The 21,229-nt window shown below is 41.1% G+C and overlaps 1 pseudogene; it reads left to right on the top strand.

Moving 5' to 3' along the window:
- Positions 1 to 9,941: 9,941 nt before the first annotated feature.
- On the top strand, positions 9,942 to 10,989 carry LOC144819865 (putative G-protein coupled receptor 132 pseudogene; annotated as a pseudogene).
- The last annotated feature ends 10,240 nt before the right edge of the window (positions 10,990 to 21,229 follow it).

Raw genomic sequence — 21,229 nt, 5'->3', positions numbered from 1 at the left:
GCAAGGTTGTCTGGCTATGAGTTGACACTTTTGGCAAGTCATATTAGGATAAAACGTTGCAATGTGTTGAACCCAGCAACGTTGTTGCCGATCAGCATGGAATCAGGTGATGTAGCACCACATGATTGCTATTTAAGAACTGAAGAAGAGACGAAGGGTCGTATTGACCTGAAAAACACTCCATTGGTAGATCCCGATGGTACTTTGTATGTTGATGGTTCATGCTTTAAGTTGCCGAATGGTGATGTAACGACTGCGTATGCTGTAGTGACGTTGAGTACGGTTGTGGAAACTGCGAGATTGAGTCAGAATTCGGCTCAAGCGGCCGAATTGATTGCGTTGACAAGAGCGTGTGTGTTGTCTAGAGGCAAGCGGGTGAATGTGTTTACCGATAGTCAGTATGCATTTGGTGTAGCGCATAGTTTTGGTCGATTGTGGAGAGAAAGAGGATTTTTCACGTCGCATGGCACGAAGATTCAGCATGGACAGCTTGTGAACGACCTTTTGGATGCACTTACATTGCCTAAGCAGGTGGCCATAATTAAATGTAGTGCGCATCGGAAAGTGACAGATGATGTGGGCCGTGGTAATGCATTTGCGGATGAGACTGCTAAAGAGACAGCCAGAGATCTGACAAATCGAATGTATGTTACGAGCTCAGTGAGATGGCCAGCGGAGACTAGCATGTGTGAAGACACAATTGAAAGTATGAAGGAAATACAGAACGAGGCCACTGAGATGGAAAAGACTAATTGGAAAGAAAGCACGGGGAAGTTAGACGGGAATGGATGTTGGGTTGACTTGTCAGAAAAACAGAGATGGATGTTACCGGATGCATATGTGCTTGCTGTTGTTACTATGGCTCATGGCACAGCACATATTAGCGCGAAAGGCATATGCAAGTTGTTGTCTCCTGTATGGAAGAATGATGGGATTACTAAGTGTGCGGAGAGAGTGGTTAAGAACTGTATGGTATGTTTGATGTATAATCCTGGTAAGGGCACCCCACTCCACCTGGTCACTTGGCTCCCCCTACATGTCCCTTTGAAGTTATCCAATTGGATTTCATCCATATGGAGAGATGCAATAATCTGAAATATGTTCTAGTTGTGGTTTGTGCATTCTCCAGATGGATTGAGGCCTACCCTCTTAAGGATAATACTGCCCTGTCAACAGCAAAAATCCTGCTCAAGGAATATTTCCCTAGGTATGGAATGCCACGGATTGTATGGTCAGATAACGGAAGTGAGTTTGTGGGAAGTGTGATGAAGAGTGTGTGTCGTGGCCTAGGCATAGTCCAAAAATTTCATAGCGCTAATCATCCTCAGTCGGCAGGTTTGGTGGAAGGATATAATGGCACCCTGAAACTGAAACTTGCCAAAATCCAGGCAACGACTAGTTTATCGTGGCCGGATGCTTTGCCTTTAGCTCTCTTATCGACCAGGGCAACCGTGCACTCTCGAGTAGGGCTTAGCCCATATGAGATTGTGTTCGGCCGTCCTGCGAATATTTGGGGAGTTCCGAGGCCTAAGGAGTTTAACAGAATTGAATATCCAATGTTGATTGACCATCTTTATGATCTGACTGCTAAATTGAGTTTGATTCATCAACAGGTCTTTGAAGCTTTACCGGCACAAACTGAGGGACCTGGTCATCGGCTCCAACCAGGTGACTGGGTGCTTACCCGGAACTTTGGACGAAAACGCAATCTCGAGCCAAGGTTCGTGGGACCCCACCAGGTGTTACTGGCAACAAGGACGGCGGTTCGACTGGAAGGCAGAAAGCATTGGGTGCATGCCACCCACACCAAGAAAGTTCCACTTCCTTTGCCAGCAGATACGTGGATAAAGAAAGGAGTCGCCTCGACTGAGACCAACACCCCTTTGTCCTATGTACCATTCAGTGATGCTCAGCTTGTAGAGACCGATTTAGTGCAATCAGACATCCCTGTTGAATCAACCGAAACTTTACCTACGTCATCACTAGTGGAGAGTTCAAGTCCTGGATTATTACCTGAGCAATCGAACACTGCTTTGCCATCTGAACCGTTGTTTGAAGAACAGACTCGACCCGGGAGATGTCGATATTTTCTTCGACCACGCAATAAGGACAAATACATTTCTTTTATTATTTTTGATTTTACATTACCCCTTTACATTTGCCTTGAATATTGTGGACATTTTATATTGTGTGTACCCTTTTCTTTTCGTGCAGCTAAGAGACTTAAATTAAATTGAATGCTCAATTCATTTAAAACCTATCATCTGGGTTGGCCGTAGGGCCGTGCGGGTACTTCATTCTGTTTAGCAGGTTATTGACACTAGGTCGATTTCTTTTGTCGATTTCTGGGAACTCCTGGGAATTGATAATCGCTACTCAGAACGAAGTGCGTCAAGAACGTCACGGACGGTTTTTAGAGGATGGAATTTACTATGCTGTCGAAAAGAGAGGAAATGTCGGCGCAAAGATCTAAATTGCATAAGGTGTTTCGCACAAAATGTTTTTTGTTTCAGGTTTTTATATTATTTCTAACTGTTTCTATGCTATTGGTGGGTGGAGTGTACTTTGGGAGTCAGTTACTATTGGATACCATTTCACCTACCTCTCCTTCTCATGATTTGAATTTTGTTCCCACTATTTCTCCACATTCTTTCCATCTCCTACCCCAACATGAACAGGTTAGACGTGCGGAATTTATGAATAATTCCTTTGTTCAACTCCTACATCAGCATCAGTTGGTGGTGAATACCACTAATTGTTGGGTGTGTGCGTTAATGCCACATACCATGGATAAAGGTATTCCGTATTTAGTTCTTCCTTATAGTCCCCAGGGGTCAGCTCGAGCATTCCAAAGTATGTTCCGTAGTGCACTAGATTCCTACCCCCATCGAGAACCACACTCAGTAAACCTTGGTCCTGGCCCGTACCACAAGTCTTTGGCGATAGCTATTGCTGATTTAGATAGAGACATTTTTGATGCATCGCTTATCCCAGAGGAGGAGGTGCGAGCATATAAGGATCTGAGTGAGATTGAGTATAGTATATCAGTGGGTGATAGACAGCTTAAGAGCTCGCCTCCGATTTGGATCGTACCTCACCTTGGTCACTTCTGTCTGCAAGGTCTTGGTCAAAATCCGAGAGCTCAGTTTGGGAAGAGTGCTTGTACTGAGATGTATGTCTTACCGATGCTCTCTTCCCCTGTCTTTCTGACTGCCAAGGGTACTTATTTTGTGTGTTACGATCGTGCTTATACATGGTTGCCTCGTGATTTCTCAGGCACCTGTTATATCGCGAATCTTCTACCACCGACTTTCACCGTTGCCTCAGACTATCACAAGACTAGAGTTGTGAGAGGCGTTATTAGTAGAGAGGATACTGCTGGTCAAGAGGCAGGAGACTTCTTTAAGGGTTTTCTACCGTTTTGGGATCCTATGGTTAATAGTAGGAACTTGAGACAGCTGACTCGTGTGGTTGAATCGACTGCTAATATCACTGCAAGCGCCCTTGGTAACCTGACAGCAGAGCTTCAAGCGGATAGACTTATGACGCTACAGAACCGTATGGTTCTAGACGTTGTACTAGCAGATAGAGGTGGTGTGTGTAAGGTCATCCATTCGAGTTGTTGCATTTTTATACCTGATAATGCTCCAACTGTCTATCAAGCCATCTCAAAGTTGCATAAAATCTCGGAGTCCATACACGTGGACGAGGGAGATTGGACGCTTCTAGGATGGTTTTGGGGCCTGATGTCGACCTGGGGTTGGAAGATTCTGATGATTATAGGGATTGTTGTGACGTTTCTGTTCATGTGTTTTCTTTGCGTGCAGTGTGGTCCTGTCTTATGTGGCCTTTGTGCTACTACGTGTATAAGAAGGCCATCTGTTACCAAGGAGGCATTGATGGATAGGATAATGTTCCAGCAACACCTGAATGATCTGATGAATATTGAAATCGATTCTGATTTCGACTAGTGCTTGCCTACATGAGGGCAAAAGGAGCGTCTGAGGTTCCGTGAGAATCGTTATGATGTTTTGGGCATGATCGAATATGGGCAAGTTTGGTATCTATGAACCGTAAATGACGAGTTTAGTAAGTGTACGCGTTTTCGCTACACTACTTGGAAGGGTTCGCCTTATTTACGCGTTTCTTCATCTGAACCCTCGGGTTCCATTTTAGATACGGCATCCATTTTGTTTCTTGCCCTCACATAGTCAGCGAACAGGCAACTGTCCGCGTCATGACCCTTAGTTCCCAAGCTTTGCGGAAGATGCATATTCCTTTTGTGCGCCCTTTTATGGCGAGGGGGATGACTCTGCAAAGGCAGATGGCTTCGCTTGAGGGTAATCTTGCCGTGCCGGTCTATTGTTTCAGCCGTGCATGTGCTAGGATCGAATCCTTTGATCCTGTGATCATGCTTCCGATATTACCCTCACACTCTTTTCTCTACTGTTGTCTGTCTTCCTTGCAGCTGTTCTTGTCTCTTTCTTTTGTTCGTTTACAACTAGAGTGGAATGTGCCTAACGGTGAGAAGATGTGCTTTTACAGTTGGGAACCGGCAATGTTACTGTAATTATGTTCCGGGTTTCAAGAAGTCCTTTTGAAGTTTATTGTGGGAACTGAGTTGTAACCTTTTGTTCGTATGTTGTGCAATGACGAAAATGTGTATAAAAGGAGCGATCCACATTTGCAATTTGAAGCAGACTCTCAGAACCTACACTCTGTTGTACTTCTTGTGACTTTTGCCTCCCTGCAGTAATAAACGCAGATCTTTGACGCCGAAGGAAGTGTCCCGTGTCTCTGTCATTTGTGCGCTGAACAGGTATCCCACGAAGGTTTCAGGTGTTGCTCCCTGGCACCGCTGGACCTTAGAAAAAGTCCAGTCCTTCAGAGGGCTGCCCTGAGGGAGGAGGCCGGAGCCTGAAAATATCACGGAAGTCCAGATATGGTAATGTGAATGCCTTCCAGGTAGGCCACCACCTGGGTCAGCTTGTTGCTTTGCCCCTTGATGGCATTCAGCTCTCCAGTCTGACACACAGAGATGCTCCTCAGCAGGTAAGTAGCCTCCTCACTCAGGGCAGTGGGGCTAACAGGTGCAGGGGCAGAGGTACTTAGAGAATAGGAGGCTGCCCCCTTTTAGGCGAGCGGAATGGCCAACTTGTGGGGGGGACAACAGGGAGGGTGGCAATTAAACTGGGAGTGGTGGACAAGGATGAAGGTGGAACTGATCCTTTTGGGTCCCCCACCTCTCAGGACTATCCACTAGAGGATGACTCAGATGATGATGAGCTTTGGCTGATGTCCTCCAGGGAACTCCCCTCACCCTCCTGGTCACTGGGTCCCTCTGTGTCTGATGTATCACGTCCAGAACCGCTGTGACCAGCTATGTCCCCACTGATGTTTGCCCTTCTCCTCTGCTTGCCCTGGATGTAGCTGAAATGACATGTAAAATGGGTTTATTGCAACTGCATTTCCACACTTGACCATCACAAATCCACAGAAAACATTGAAGAAGTTCACATATCACACCATCTTCATGGTTCACTCCGTAGATTTCTAATTGAGCATATATGACCTGCAAACAGTCTGGTCAACTCATGTCATAACCCCAGATAGGCTAGAATGCATTGATGGAATGCTCTAGACTCCATCCTCATGCCCATACTAGGATAGATGATCACATTGCATACTTTGGCACTTGTTACATACCATTGTAAAAAAAAGTAACCAAATTGATGGATCCAAGAGTGAGATTTACGCAATACTCAAACAGGGTGCAGAATCAAACAAATCTAACTATAACTCATGAAACATCAGGATGTCATGAGGGTCAAGTTGTACACCAATGTACCATCATTTACTGTTGTGGAAGACATTACATCACATTCAAATTCTCATTGCACACTGATGACAATTTGCACTCCAAAATACATCATATGTTCACTAAGAAAAATGACAGCTGTACACATGTAGTTTGCCTATGTGTCCCATGTATCACATTTAGCAGATAAAGTTCCCTGAAAACATTGAAGTCCAAACAATTGGGAGAGAGATACTCTGAATTCACACAGCACATGCCACTATATAGCTATTTAATTATCTTCAATCCTGCTTGGTACAGGTGATGACGCCAGTCATAGATTGTATATCCACAAGCCAAGACACCTTTGAAGATTTTGGGTGTCCCTGAACATTTATGACATGAAGATGTGGGATCACTAGAGTCCCAATGGGCAGGCACATCACACCACGCTTCGGTATTGCCGACTAGGATTGCCTTGAAAGGATCAGTGTTGACACTAATATATGATCCCCACAGTTCTATATCTCAATCCCTCATGCATGTCACCTGTCAGTGAATACGTGATGAAACACTATTGCAGAGGAACCATCAACTGTCAAATGCACACTGGCCAACATGTAGCCACTAGTGCTGATGGTGCTACAGCGGAACTCCAAAAATAAATTCTAAATCAGCATCACCATTTCCCTGAAACCTCTGGACACACATTTATTCTCCAGTGGGGCCCATAACACTGCACAATTTCTCTGCCTTATTTAATTCGACTTCACGGATTGGCAAAATACTAAGGAGTAATGCTGTAACATTGGCGGAGGGTCTAAACCTATTTAACTAGTCATTTCTTTTACATCTATAGTTTTAAGAAATTTACCATGGTTTTAACAAACAATGAATTTTATTCAGACACACCACCATAGTGGCAATGGATCTGCTAGAAAGAAAATCAGGCGTAGGAAAAATTACAAGGCCAGCTTTAATATTCCATTTTCCTAATTTTATTAAAAGCAAACTTTAATATGTCTGACATTTAGGCATTAATTAATTCTTTATTCAGTAAAAAAATCTTGTACTTTAATTCAGAATAATCATTTTATTTAGAGCTCGGAAAAATACAGGTAGATTCATCAAGCATTTTTGCGAGCGCAAACAGTGCGAATCGCAAAATTCGTCCGTTTGCGCCCGCAAAAATGGCATTTGAGATTCATCAATGGCTCGTGAACTCGCAATTTGAAAAATCGCAAATAATTGCGATTTCTCAAATTGCGATCGCATTTAAGGAATCTCAATTAGAGATTCCGTAAATGCTATTCATGAACCTTTTAAATATTGCGAATTCGCTATTTTTTGCCGCTATTTACCGCGAAGTCTGACTTCGTGGTATATAGCGAAAACTTATAAAAATGCACTTTAGGACTTTTGGACATGTGTGTGCGCAACATCAGTCTACATTGACATTTCAGGGGTGCTACAGGGTGTCCTTTGGACACCCCTGGCACCCTTGAAATCGCATCCTTATTTGTGATTAGCAAATTGCTAATCGCAAATAAGGAATGACTTATGGGCCTTTAGGCCCATAGGAATGAATGGGGAGTCATTCCTTATTTGCAATTATTAATTTGCTAATCGCAAATAAGGAAGCTGTAGAAATCGCAAATAATATTGCGATTTCTACATGAATCCCGTTTTGCAAGTCCTTAATAGCGATTCCTTAATAATCGCTATTAAGGACTCGCAAATCGGGACATTGATGAATCTGGGGAAAAGTAATTTATTTTATAAATCAGTTAAAAGTTTAGCAAAGAATGGATAGTTCCAAATTCATTCTCTCCTAACATCCCTAACTAACGCCCTCATCTTATCCTTCAGTCCTGCAAAGCAAACAAGAAATAAATCAAAGTATCTTACATCCAGGAATCGATCTGCAATCCGACAGCACTTCGAGATGAAATCAAAAGAGCGACCCTCTCTAAGCAAAATCAGGGGGTTTTATACACTAATTTCCTAACTTAATCCATCTAAAAAGTATCTAACATCACCAACTCGGGTTCTGATTGGACAAATTTGGGATGGGTGAGGATCTTGTCACCGTTACAACATCATATTCACAGTGAAACAGCAATTTAATAAAAGGGTATTGTTTAGGACAGTCTTTGGCCTAGTCACTTCCTTGACTGGTAACTTCACGTTTCTTTCCCACGTTCAGAACACTCGAATGTCCATGTTTTGGCAACCATCCTGAGGGCACAGTAGCCTTGAACTTCCCATCCGAGCGCAGGCAGTTCATTCTCACTTGCAGGCTTTGGGTGCGCATGCGCAGTCCGGCACTTGCTCGCAGTTTACCAGAGCAGCCATGTTTTCACTAGGCCTCAGAGGCCACTTTTAGAACGATCATAGAAACAAACACAAATTCATGTTAAATATGGAACTAAAGCCCTTCTGTTTACCGCCCACCGTACTAATGTTTCCCCATTAGTTATTACCTAGGAAGTAAGCCACATAAATGCGCTTCATACTTACATATCCAACGTTGTTCTGGCACAATAACATGTACAATAAGCACATTCATGCTGCGTTTATATATATTTAAGCTGTGCATTAGTTCACATCACAATAACAATACAAATTAGTTAATTATATTGCTTCATGCAGGCAAAATTAGTATTCCCACGTGTGCATTTGTGTGCAACTTATACTATTGTTGATTATTTCACCACAACACACCATTAGTAAATGTTAACGTTATGGAACATTGACTTTACAAGAGGTACACAAAATTTTGTTTTGCCACCTTGCTCCATCAATTCCCTCATCTGGTGATTTTACAAACAATTTAACAGAACATGTTTTGAATTCTTCATATTAGTACAATTTACACTCTAGTATCTTTCTCTTTTGTTTCTTTAAAAATCTTCTCTCTAATTTCTTCCATTTCTATTTCATTCTTTTCTCTTTCTCTTGCATTTTGTTCTTGAATTGTCTTCTTTATTGCTTTTCTAAAATCTCTCCTACCTTTGCATATACAGCATAATCTTATCAGGAAAATCACTATCACTAAAATTGTTATTGGAATAAGTATTTTACCTATAATTGAACTACCTATTTCTTGGAACCAATGCTTAATTGCTGAAAAACCTGTACCCAATTTTTCAAGAACACCTTCAACCTCCAGTGGTTCAATTTCTCTATGTAAATCTGTAATATTTGTTATATACTTCTCAAGATTTTGACTTTTATCTGGAATATAAGTACAACAATGTTGCACTATTAAAATATCACAGACTCCTCCCTCTTTTGCTAAAATTATATCAAGGGCAAGTCGATTTTGCATTCCCATAGCTCTCATAGCAACCATTTCAGTATCAACCATCAGGAATCCTCCTGCGGTGTCTGTTGACGGACGATCAACTATTGTGGACAATTTTCGGATTTTATTTGCATTAAACGAAATTCCTACTGCTGGTATTAGTGCTCCGAAGACATCACCTATTATTTCCATTACACTCTCTCTTCTTTTTCGACTTAAGACTTTGCCTATCTCATGCTTTCCATTAGTACCTCTATCTACATGGAAAATTTTAGGAAAGAACAAGCCCACATAACAGGTCCCATACCAATGGCCAGGTAAGGTAACCTATAGTAAGCTCTATTCCCACAGATGAAATATATACCCGGAAAAACAGGATCATCTCCTCCTTTAAATCCCCAACTTGCACCCACAAAATAATTATCATACATAGTATTGTCTCTTCTAATACAAAATGTCCCTAACATTGGAGTATCTATGTTTATAGCCGTATTCACATTTTCATCATCAAGATTCTCATCATTAAATGTCCAGTATTTAGATTTCGCATGTTTTATTTTCTCACTTCGTTTGTAAGCAACCCTTCTTTCTTCAACCATATTCAAAAATGTTTTCTCTTCAACTCTCATTTTAATGTCAAATTATTATCAAAAGCATATTCGTGTGTCATTTCAAGTCAGCCCGATGACGTTGAGGGCAGGCAGCAGCAGTACCAGGGCTACATCAGTTAATTAAAGCAGTGCCCCGGCCGCCCAGCTCACCACGAGCAACCCCACTTCAGGGTCTAGTCAGATGGACGTCGGAGAGACCTTGCTGTATCGCCAAGTAGAAGATTCCATGAACAACAGTACCTGCTGCCCCTCCACGGACTCCCCCAGCTGCGGCATTGACTTCTGGGATGGCAGGGTAATTGTGGTGACTGTCTACAGTACTGTCTTCCTGCTCGGCTTGACGACCAACTTGTTGACCCTATGGCCCATAATCCAGCAGGTGCGAAAGCAGAAGAACGTGCTTGGCATCTACCTTTTAACCCTGGTCACATCTGATCTACTCTACATCCTGACACTCCCCCTCTGGATCCTCTACGTCTTTGGTGGAAGGGTCTGGACCCTTGGCAATGAAGCCTGCACTCTGGTGGCCTTTGTTTTCTACTCCAACATGTACATCAGTGTCTGCCTCCTCTGCTGCATTTCCTTGGACCGATGTTTTGCCGTGGTGTATCCCATCCACTCCCTGGCGTTCCGCAGCCAGAGGGCAGCGGGGGCTATGTGCTTCGTAGTCACTATCGTAGTTTTTGCCTTCCACCTGGGTGTCATGAGTACGTCTAATCAACATGATGGCGTCTCCTGTTATGAGACTTACCCCTTGCAGTCAGGCGTGGCCAAGTTTAACTACTTCCGCTTTGTTGCTGGCTTCCTACTGCCCCTGGCAGTCCTAGCAACCTCCTACCTGAAAATCTTTCAGGGAGTAAGGCAGAGCAGCTCCTTGAGCCAAGAGAAGAAAGCCAAAGTCAAGCACCTGTCCATAGGGGTGATTGTCATATTTCTTTTGTGCTTTGCCCCATACCACCTCCTTCTCCTCCTGCGGACTGCGGTGTTCTCCTCCTACACCGACCCTGACGCCAGTTGTGTTTTTGAGCGGAAGGTTAATGTCTATTTCTCTGTAGCACTTGCCATGTCCAGCCTCAACAGTGCCCTGGATCCCATCCTGTACATTCTGGTCAGTGACAGTGTGAAGAAGGATCTGAAGCGTGCTTTTCGGTGCCAAGCCAACCAGTGCCAGAGTGGCCAGGAACCAACAATGACTTCTAGTATTAAAAGTACTCTTGTAGGGAAAATGCACAGCCCTGACAACATAGCTTCTATGATGGAGTGAGGGGACATCTGAAAGAGATTGGAGATCTTGGATTGGACATCTGAGATGCGTGGTTACCACAGATCAATGTAACTGGTAACATAGATCACATAAAGTAACCGCCCATCAACATAGTCCTCAGGTGCATCCGAGAGCTGAAGTTATAGCGTCGACTCTCTTCTTCTCTTTTAAGCATGTTCTGTAAAATTGATTTTTTTAAACGGAAAACTTGCTGTCTGACAAACCCCTTTTTTAACATATTTATTTCAACGCCAAGTGCGCTTTTCGATGGTGAATGTGATATATTTGGCTTATGAATTATATCAAATGCTAGTTTTATTTGTAATGTGTATAGATATTGTGATATTTGACCTGTGCTTTGATGGTTCTAAATTTGAACCGAATAAAGCTAACTTTGACTTTGATATTCATGTGTCAACTCATCTAATTCTAAGAAATACTCTCCCATCTCTTTTGCAGGTTTCCTTTTGTTCAATGCACTGTCAATTTTTAATTTTGCAAAAATTTCATCCACATTGGAATAATGATATTCCAATTTCCCAATCTGATAAAACAAGCTTGCAATTACACTACAAGTCACTCCATATGTGAGAGGAAGGTGGTGATAGGTCACCCCTTCTGACACTGATTCTGACAATTTTACACAAACATAACAATCATCAACATTCATAGTTTTAATATACTGAAGTAATTACTTTGAAAATATATTCTTTGTGTAGTCACTGATAGACTTATCCTGATGCACCTCTGGTTTGTACACATGAATCTCATGAACTTTTTGTTTCTCACTTGGCTTATTTAGACTCACATTTGGTTTCAATTTCGTTAAACTATCTTGGAAAGGAATAACAATAGCTAAAATTACCCAGAATATTATCAATAATCCCATGCATATAGAGCAGCATCTACACCATTTTCTAAAAATAGAACATTTTGTTTTATGATTACTGATAGCCATTTTTCTCTAACACAATTTCTTCAACCTAGCGTCGCCTATGAATTATACACCACTCAATTCACTAACAGGTTTTCTTCGACCTTATGTAAATTCTATTCTAAATTATACTATAGTTAGTTTTTCTAACAAGTTTTCTTTGACCTTATGTCAACTCCGACCTCTTCTATATTTACAATATCCGTCTCACAGGACTTCAGAATTTTTACTTATTATCATATACTTTGAGCACCTATCTCTTTTCCCTAAGTTGACTTCTTTACTCACTTTTTCCAATCATCTTTGGGTAGTACAGGTTTTCTTGGCTGCTATTAACTTCAACAATGGGTGGTAGGACAATATATGTCCACTCAGGTGATTTATACTCCTGGTTTGGTCGCCTTACTCTTTTTGGTCTTTGGACAATTTCTATTTTCTTTCCCAGTGTTTTTTTCTGGCTTGTGATTTCATTCACTTGCTCTTCTGGCTCTTTAGCTCTGTTCACTAGTTTAAATTTCAATCCACCAGTTTCTTTAGGCCAATTATCTCCTTTACAGATGTTCTTAGTGTTTGGCTCTACTGTGTTATGCTCCACTCTCCAAGCTCTTTTCCTTGGGCTTTTTCTTAATGCAGTTTCATCTGCACTATCATCAGTTTCACTTTCAGTATCTTCAACTGTATCATTGATTATAATTTTCACAATGTCTTTGTCTTCATCAGACTCAACTTTCTTTTCTGTTACTCTGTTAGGAACACCTTCATAACTGGTACTTGGAGTCTCATCCTTATCGTGAGTTACTTCCTCTTCCCCAGGCTCAGGACTTCCGTTCCTGCTTTCAGAGTTTTCAGATTGCTCTTCAGTTTTCTCTTCTTCAACAACTTTGTCTTCACTTCCTTTTGCGTCTTTACTGATGTCTGTCTTTACCAATTCCCGATGTTCATATTGATCCTCAGAATCTGGTATCTCCACAACCTCCCTTTCACCTTCACCTTCAGACGCAGAACTGGCTTCTGATATTTCCAGATGTCGACGTTCATGTCGATCTTCAGTATCTGGAGTTCTTTCTGGTTCAGCTTCAGAATCAGAGTCAGTTGTACTTTCACCGTCGTACAGGTATTCAGGTGCAGGCACACAAATGGTGTGGCTCGCATGCACCCACCTCTTCAGTCCAGCACACTTGACTTCAGTAGTACTGACCAAGATAACCTGGCTTGGTTTCTGCCACTGAGGTACCAAGCAATTTCTCCTGCGATGTACTTTCACTCGAACCCAGTCTACAGGGACCAGATCGTGAGCTGGATTTTTCTCTTTGGAATATGAATCAGATCCCACCTGGTGGAGCACAGAAGTTACCACATCAGACAGATTTTTGCAGTAATCCAGTGTGATGTCATCATTAATTGTCAACAACTAATCAACAGGTACATAGGCCTGCCTCATCACCCTGCCCATCAAAATCTCATGTGGACTTAGTCCAGTTTTCCTGTCAGGAATACTTCTTAATGTCATCAGGACAAGCGGCAAAGCATTAAGTCCTGTTGCCAAACACATTTTTGCAATTCTGTTTTTAATTGTTCCATTCACCTGCTCCACTACCCCTGAAGCCTCAGGTCTGTAAGCACAATGCAGCTTCTGGCGAATGTCCAGAGCTTCACAGATCATTTGCATGAGCTTGTTTTGGAAATGAGGTCCACAATCTGACTCAATCGTCACTGGGAAACCGAAACGTGGTATTATCTCACGTAAAAACAGTTTAGCAACAGTCAACCCATCGTTCCTTCTCGTGGGGAAAGCTTCCACCCACCGGGAGAACAAACAGATTATTACAAGAATATACCTAAGCCTGTTGCATGGAGGCAACTCCACAAAATCCATCTGAACCCTTGTAAATGGACCGCCCTCCCGTCCTATGGTTCCCAAACTTACAACAGTTCTCCTGTTTGGATTGAAGTGCTGGCATACTAAACACCTTTGTCACAAGCTTTCAGCAATCATCCTGAACTTGGGATTATACCAAGTCTGCCTAAAGAGACGAATCATGACATCCCTACCAATGTGGGCCTGACCATGGTACATTCGGGCCATGTCTGAAATCATGCTATCGGGCATTACTGGTCTTTCATCTTTGTAAACCCAAATTTCATCTTCCTATCTTTGTCTGCGTCCTGCTTTTAGCCAAATATCTTTTTCTTCTGCTTCTGCCTCTTCCTGTATCTGTTTCACTTCCTGACAAGTCTCAACTACAGTGGTTAGCACTAATGGACTCGGAACATGTTCTTTAAGCTTTTCTCGATTGATTGAAATTTGATTTTTCGCACAATGCTTTGCAATTAAATCCACATAATTATTTCCACGGGTAATGTAATCCTCACTCTTTTAATGGGCTGAACATTTTACAACAGCTATTTTCTCCGGTAAATGAATTACATCTATTAGTGTTTTTACAAATTCAGCATTCCGGATAGGTGTTCCTGCAGAAGTTAAATAACCTCTTTGGGACCAAAGCTGTCCATAATCATGAACAACTCCGTAACCATATTGACTATCAGTCACTATGGTTACCTTCACCTCTTTTCCCAATTCACATGCTCGTATCAAAGCAATCAGCTTCGCTTATTGAGCAGAATGAATTCCTTTCAGACAAGATGCTTCCAACACTACTACCACAGTACAAACGGCATAAGCAGCACTTAGAATACCACTCTCCATTCTCAAGCATGATCCATCCACAAACATCACAAAATCTGATTCAGGCAAAGGTTCATCTCTGATATTTGGTCTGGGTTTTGTGCAATATTCAAGAACATCCAAACATTTGTAATCAAGCTCACCTTTCACTTCTGCCTCAATGGTGTCATGTAGCAATGTAGAAGCGTTAACGTTTACACACCTGGTAATTGTTACATTTTCAGCTCCCACAATTATTTTCTCATATCGGGTCATTCTGCTGTTGGTCATATACTGTGTTTTGGCCCTAGTGAGGAGAATCTCCACAGAATGAGGTACATACACCCTCACAGGAAATCCCATCACTATCCTTCACTTTGCTCCAAACTTACACTAGTAGCTGCTACTGCTTTCAGACAACCTGGCAAAGCTTTTGCAACAGGGTCTAAAACAGCTGAGAAATACGCAATTGGTTTTCTCAATTTTCCATGTCTCTGAACCAACACTGACAATGCACATCCTTCTCGCTCACTGCAGAACAGTTCAAATTCCTTCTCATAATCAGGGATTCCTAAAGCTGGTGCGTCACACAGTTTAGTTTTCAGCTGTTCAAAGGCTTCCATCTCTGTTTTGGTCAAAACGATGGGGTCTCTGATATCTGCTTTTGTCAGTCTCTGTAATGGTTTTGCAGTCAATGAGAATCCACTAATCCACTGTCTACAATAACCTACCATTCCCAAGAACATTCTCACCTGTCTTTGAGTTTTAGGTGGCTGCATTCCTTGTATCATTTTGATTCTTTCCATTGTGACTTGTCTGATTCCTTTAGCAATCTTGTGACCTAAATGTTGTACTTCATTTTGACAAAAGTTCCATTTTGATGGAGACACTTTATGTCCCTCCTCTGCCAAATGATTCAATAATGCTACTGTGTCAATTACACATGGATTCTTTGTTTTCTATGCAACCAAAAGATCATCAATGTATTGTACTAACACAGATTCTCCAGGTATGCTCAAGTTTTCTAATGATTTCTTTAGCAGCTGATTAAAAATTGATGGACTTTCAGTGTACCCTTGCGGAATTCTACACCATGCCAAGATACGATTCTGGAATCGGAACGCAAAAATTGGTTGGCTTCCTGGGTGCAATGGAACAGTAAAGAACGCATTGCACAAGTCAATCACAGTGTACCATTCTGCATCACGGGAAATTTGGTACAGAATCACTGCTGGATTTGGAACAATCGGACAACATGGGAAAACAATTTTATTAACCGTTCTAAGGTCTTGCACAATTCTAAATGTTCTGTTAGGCTTTTTCAATCCCATGATTGGTGAATTACAAGGACTGCTTTCTATTTCTCTCAGTATTCGCTGCTCAATCATTTTATCAATCACTGGAGTTATTCCTTCAATTATTTCCGCAGTCATTTTATACTGAGGAATATTTGGGTAACTTGCATCTTCCTTTACAGTGACTTTTACAGGATCATCACCTTTCATCAATCCTATATCTTTTCCAGTGAAATCCCATACTCCTTCTTTCACTACCTATTTCAGTTCAACAGGAATCTTTTCTCGGTCAAAAACAGGAAATAGCTGTTCTGCTCTGCCTCAATCATGAGCATTTTAATTTTATACAAACTATCCTCATCTGGGGTTTGCAATTCTATGCCATCCGATGAACAATATATGGCACATTTCATTTTACACAAAATATCCCTTCCTAAAAAATTAACAGGACTACTATCGCACACCACAAATCGATGCATATCTTTGAAAGTTCCAATTTGTACTTCAACTGGGTTTGTCAAGGGAGTTTTTATCTGTCTATTAGCTACACCTACAACTTGGATCGACTCTCCTGAGAGAGGAAGATTTTGAACTTCCACTGATCTAACAGTAGAACGGGTAGCACCAGTGTTTGCAATTCTATGCCATCCAATGAACAATATATGGCACATTTCATTTTACACAAAATATCCCTTCCTAAAAAATTAACAGGACTACTATCGCACACCACAAATCGATGCATATCTTTGAAAGTTCCAATTTGTACTTCAACTGGGTTTGTCAAGGGAGTTTTTATCTGTCTATTAGCTACACCTACAACTTGGATCGACTCTCCTGAGAGAGGAAGATTTTGAACTTCCACTGATCTAACAGTAGAACGGGTAGCACCAGTGTCCACTAGAAAAGTTATTTCTACATCATTCACCTTTCGGCTCACAAATGGACCAGACTGATCTACCTCAAGAGTGGCTCCAAGCACACACTCTTCTTCCTCTCTCAGACACCTTCAGAAACTTTCATCCGACTCACTGCCACCCTCCTCTTGTAACCAATACTGAGGACACGCATTCACTCTTTGCGGTCTTTTTACCTGCTCACCTCCGCTGAATCCTGTCTCTGCACTGTATCTCTGCTGGTTTACACTGTGTGGCAGTGGCGGTTGTGGCACCTGACTTTGCTGATTTGCTATCTGCTGTTGTTGTGGTTGTTGTTGATTTACCTCAAATTGCACCTGCGGATTCAATGATGTATTTCCCGCATTAACTCTCGGCAGGCATTTACACTCTTTTTTCCAATGTCCCAATTTGCCGCAATTAAAACTTGGGAACTTCTTCTTCAATTCATCAATATTTCCTACTAATTTAGGTTTACCCTTAAAATTTCCTTGATTCCCTGCATTCTTACTCTCCATTTGCGCTACTTGTTGTTCCGCTACCTTCACTTGTGCCCACATGGCCTTTTCTTTCAACTTTTTCTGTTTTGCATCAATTTCTTCACTGCAATATTTCACCTGTCTCAATACTTTGTATACGGAGCTCGACTGCCATCCTATCATGTTGTGTCTAATCATGTCTGAAATTTCTGGTCTCAAGCCATATACAAATCTATATATAAAATGGCTCATATCCTTTTCATTTAGTTCTTAATAACCGCTATACTGTTTAAAAACTAACAACAATCTTTCATAAAATGAATGTACAGATTCTTTTGGCTCTTGTGTGGTCCTGTCTATTTTTACCCAATCAGTTTCTTTCGGAGGTATCTTATTTTTCAGCCATACTATCACTTGTTCATACTTTCGCATTACATCTGGTGATGGAGCTCCTGTTACTTTATCTCTGGGATACTCTTCCCTTGGCCAATCTACAGCTATTTTGCATTCTGTCCATAAGTCTTCTGGCACCACTATGTCAAACAATCCATCCAAATCGATCCATAAAACTTTTGACACTTTTACAAATCTGTCTACCTATCAATACCATTCCACTGGTTTCTCTCTCAACCTAGGAAAATCATTTGTAAATGACAATATATTTTGTCTGCTCCAAGGAACATGTACATATCCTCCTCCAGGTATCTCTCTCATGGGAAACTCAGTTGTCACTGTCTCCTTTTCCCTAATTGGAAAAGCTAATATGGATTTATCACTATTTTCTTCTTTCTTCTTTGCCCACTTAACCCTCCATTTACTCACATCTCCCCATTTTCGCATCGGTACAATCAGCTCTTTTATTTGTGCTAACCTCCCAGCAGTATTCATGTTCTCAATGTCTTTTTCTGCAAATCTACTCTATATGATTTCTGCAAAGATTTAATTTTTGCAAATTCTCTTCTAAATTCACTTGCCAATTCTTCCAACTGATCATACACTGTTTTGGCCTTCCATGTTATGCTTTTACACATAAACATAAGCTCATCATCATGGTACGTTTTTAGTCTGTCTGTTCCAATAGTTTCAATAATTAATTCTTCCATATCTACTTTTAGTTTTGCCACATCCAACACTTTTGATTCGTGCTCTTTTAATTTTAAAGTTTTAATCCAGTCACTCAATTCTCTATCTGATGGTCCTACAGGTGTTTGCGTTAAATCTATTTTATCTACACTTTTATCTGGTGTTGCAGAGTCAGATTCTGCTCCAGTCTGGTATCTGTATGACGAATTTTGATTAAAAGTCAATTCAGGTGGATTCACATCGGTATTCCGCTTTATTTCTGACAAATCAGGATAAATATTTTCTTTTACTTTCTGTAAACTCTGTTGCAATGGAATTGTCAAGCTTGGCTCTTTTATTCTTTGATTCTCAAACACTGGTATTACAGGCCCTATTGTTACCGGGACAGTTACTGCTTCCATGTTTTTCGTAAAATTTTGGATCAATTCATGTGCAGAACGTTCATAATCAGAAATATCTGCTTGTATATTATTTTGTTTTTCAGTACTTAACACAGTTTTGTGCGAGTCATTTATTTGTACAGGAGTACCTGTAATTCTAACCTCCCCAATCGGTGTACTTGGAATATATCTTGTTTCTACTCTTTCAGGGAACTCTCGGAAATTTGATGGTTGTCTCGGAGTTTCACTAATTCTCTCATCTGCTATTGGAGCATTTGGGGTAGTCCATAAAGAACCTGGTTGATATGGTGGCAGGCTCCTATTTAATATTTCCTCCAATACAGCGTCCTCTGGTTCGCTTTCACCATAACTTTGGTTCCCTATCTCTACATTCTTTTTCTTTTCTGTGCATTTCCGTCCCTCATATTCATCCATTAATCTAACTGGATAAATGCCATCACACATGTTACCGTTTCTCTATCTACGCATTCTACTCTCATGTGTTTCTCCCCATAAATCTCAACCTCTACCTCTTGGTCTAATATGCCTGCTTAACTTCTCGCTCTCCATTTCATGCATCTCATCTTCCCATTCGACCAGTGCCTCAAATTGAGTCGGTCTAGGTCTCGGTTCAAGCTGCATCATCCTGTCTCTCAAATTTCTCAAAACTGCCAACTCAAAAGATCCTCCTTCTGGAAAAGCTAACACGCCATCATCCTTGGTATACCATACCCAATTCTCCAACCAAACACACGTATGATAACCATATTTTGACATCATATAGGAAGCCAACGTTTTTGGCGAAGGAAGGGTTTTTCCCTCCCTCGTAACTACCTCTTTGTCTTTTACAAACATGTTTTTCAATTTTTTAAACCATGAAGGTTTCTTCTTGTCTCCGTCATAATAATAGTAAGCCATTTTCAATAAATGTCCTGCTTTCAAAAGATTGCGCACTACTCTATTGCTGTTCCGTAACATCAACCTATCACAGCGTGGTTCACACTAACGTACCAATTAGAACAAGATACGTCACTGTAGTGCTCAACCAATAGCTTCTGCTGCTTTTCCGTGATGCACCAATCAGCCCTTTCCCTGTCTTAGTCACAAGGACCAATCCCTGTGCGACACTTTTGACGTCACCTGTGCTCCGGCTTCTGCAGCGCTGACTGACCCCTCTTTTATAGGACTTTTTCAAGAAGCCGTATTTACAAGATATTTTACAAAATTAGTTAGTAACTTACAGAAAACAATACCATTTACCTGTTTCGCTAAATAAAGTGATAGAATTTCCCCAATCACACAAGAATTCTGTATGTGGAGTAGACGACGCTTACCTCCACAGAATTTTAGACTCGTCGATAAAGTAGCACTACCCTCTACCTTATCCTTCTATCAGGCACTAACGAGCCAGTTTCTCCAGGAAAAACACATACAGAGATCTTTTCCACCTCCTTAGAGTCTAACCCGGGGTTTCACAAGAACGCATATTGCTATTTCATTTACACACTTTCACACAAAAATCCCTCTTCATATATACTGTAATTCTGCATTTCCAGTAGGCAGCGCTTACCTCTAGACCACCACAGAATTCCTCTATTGTTAGTAAAGTAGACGCAACTCCTTTACCCTTCTATCAAGCTCGGGTTAAGTCCTACTACTCTCCCAGCAATAAGTTTTAGTCAGGATACGCAATGTTCCCTATACTTGAAGGCTAAGATTTTATAGACTGTCCTCGCTATGCATTTATCTTTTCACACCTCATGTCCCTAAACAGTGATATGCGACAATACCACCGCAGTATACGACGATACTACTTCTTTGAAACAGACCAATGCACTGTGCGACTTTACTTGCCACACTTCCTCTGCCTGCAGACAGAGGCACTAGCTTCACGCAACACTTGGAAGCCTTTTCAGGACTACATATAACGTAATACGAACCCAACAGATGTTAGTTAATAAATTTGTACATTAAATTCTATATAGTACTTCATACATAACCCTAGCTAATTTCCTTAGCAACCACTACTCTGCTACCAAGAAATTACTGCTACAGCGGAACTCCAAAAATAAATTCTACATCAGCATCACCATTTCCCTGAAACCTCCGGACACACATTTATTCTCCAGCGGGGCCCATAACACTGCACACTTTCTCTGCCTCATTTAATTCGACTTCAGGGATTGGCGAAATACAAAGGAGTAATGCTGTAACATTGGCGGAGTGTCTAAACCTATTTAACTAGTCATTTATTTTACATCTATAGTTTTAAGCAATTTACCATGGTTTTAACAAACAATGAATTTTATTCAGACACACCACCATAGTGGCAATGGATCTGCTAGAAAGAAAATCAGGCATAGGAAAAATTACAAGACCAGCTTTAATATTCCATTTTCCTAATTTTATTAAAAGCAAACTTTAATATGTCTGACATTTAGGCATTAATTAATTCTTTATTCAGTAAATAAAATCTTGTACTTTAATTCAGAATAATCATTTTATTTAGAGCTCGGAA

Source organism: Lissotriton helveticus, chromosome 2_1, assembly GCF_964261635.1.
Source record: "Lissotriton helveticus chromosome 2_1, aLisHel1.1, whole genome shotgun sequence".
NCBI lineage: Eukaryota > Metazoa > Chordata > Amphibia > Caudata > Salamandridae > Lissotriton > Lissotriton helveticus.
This window is presented reverse-complemented; position numbering and strand designations above follow the sequence as displayed.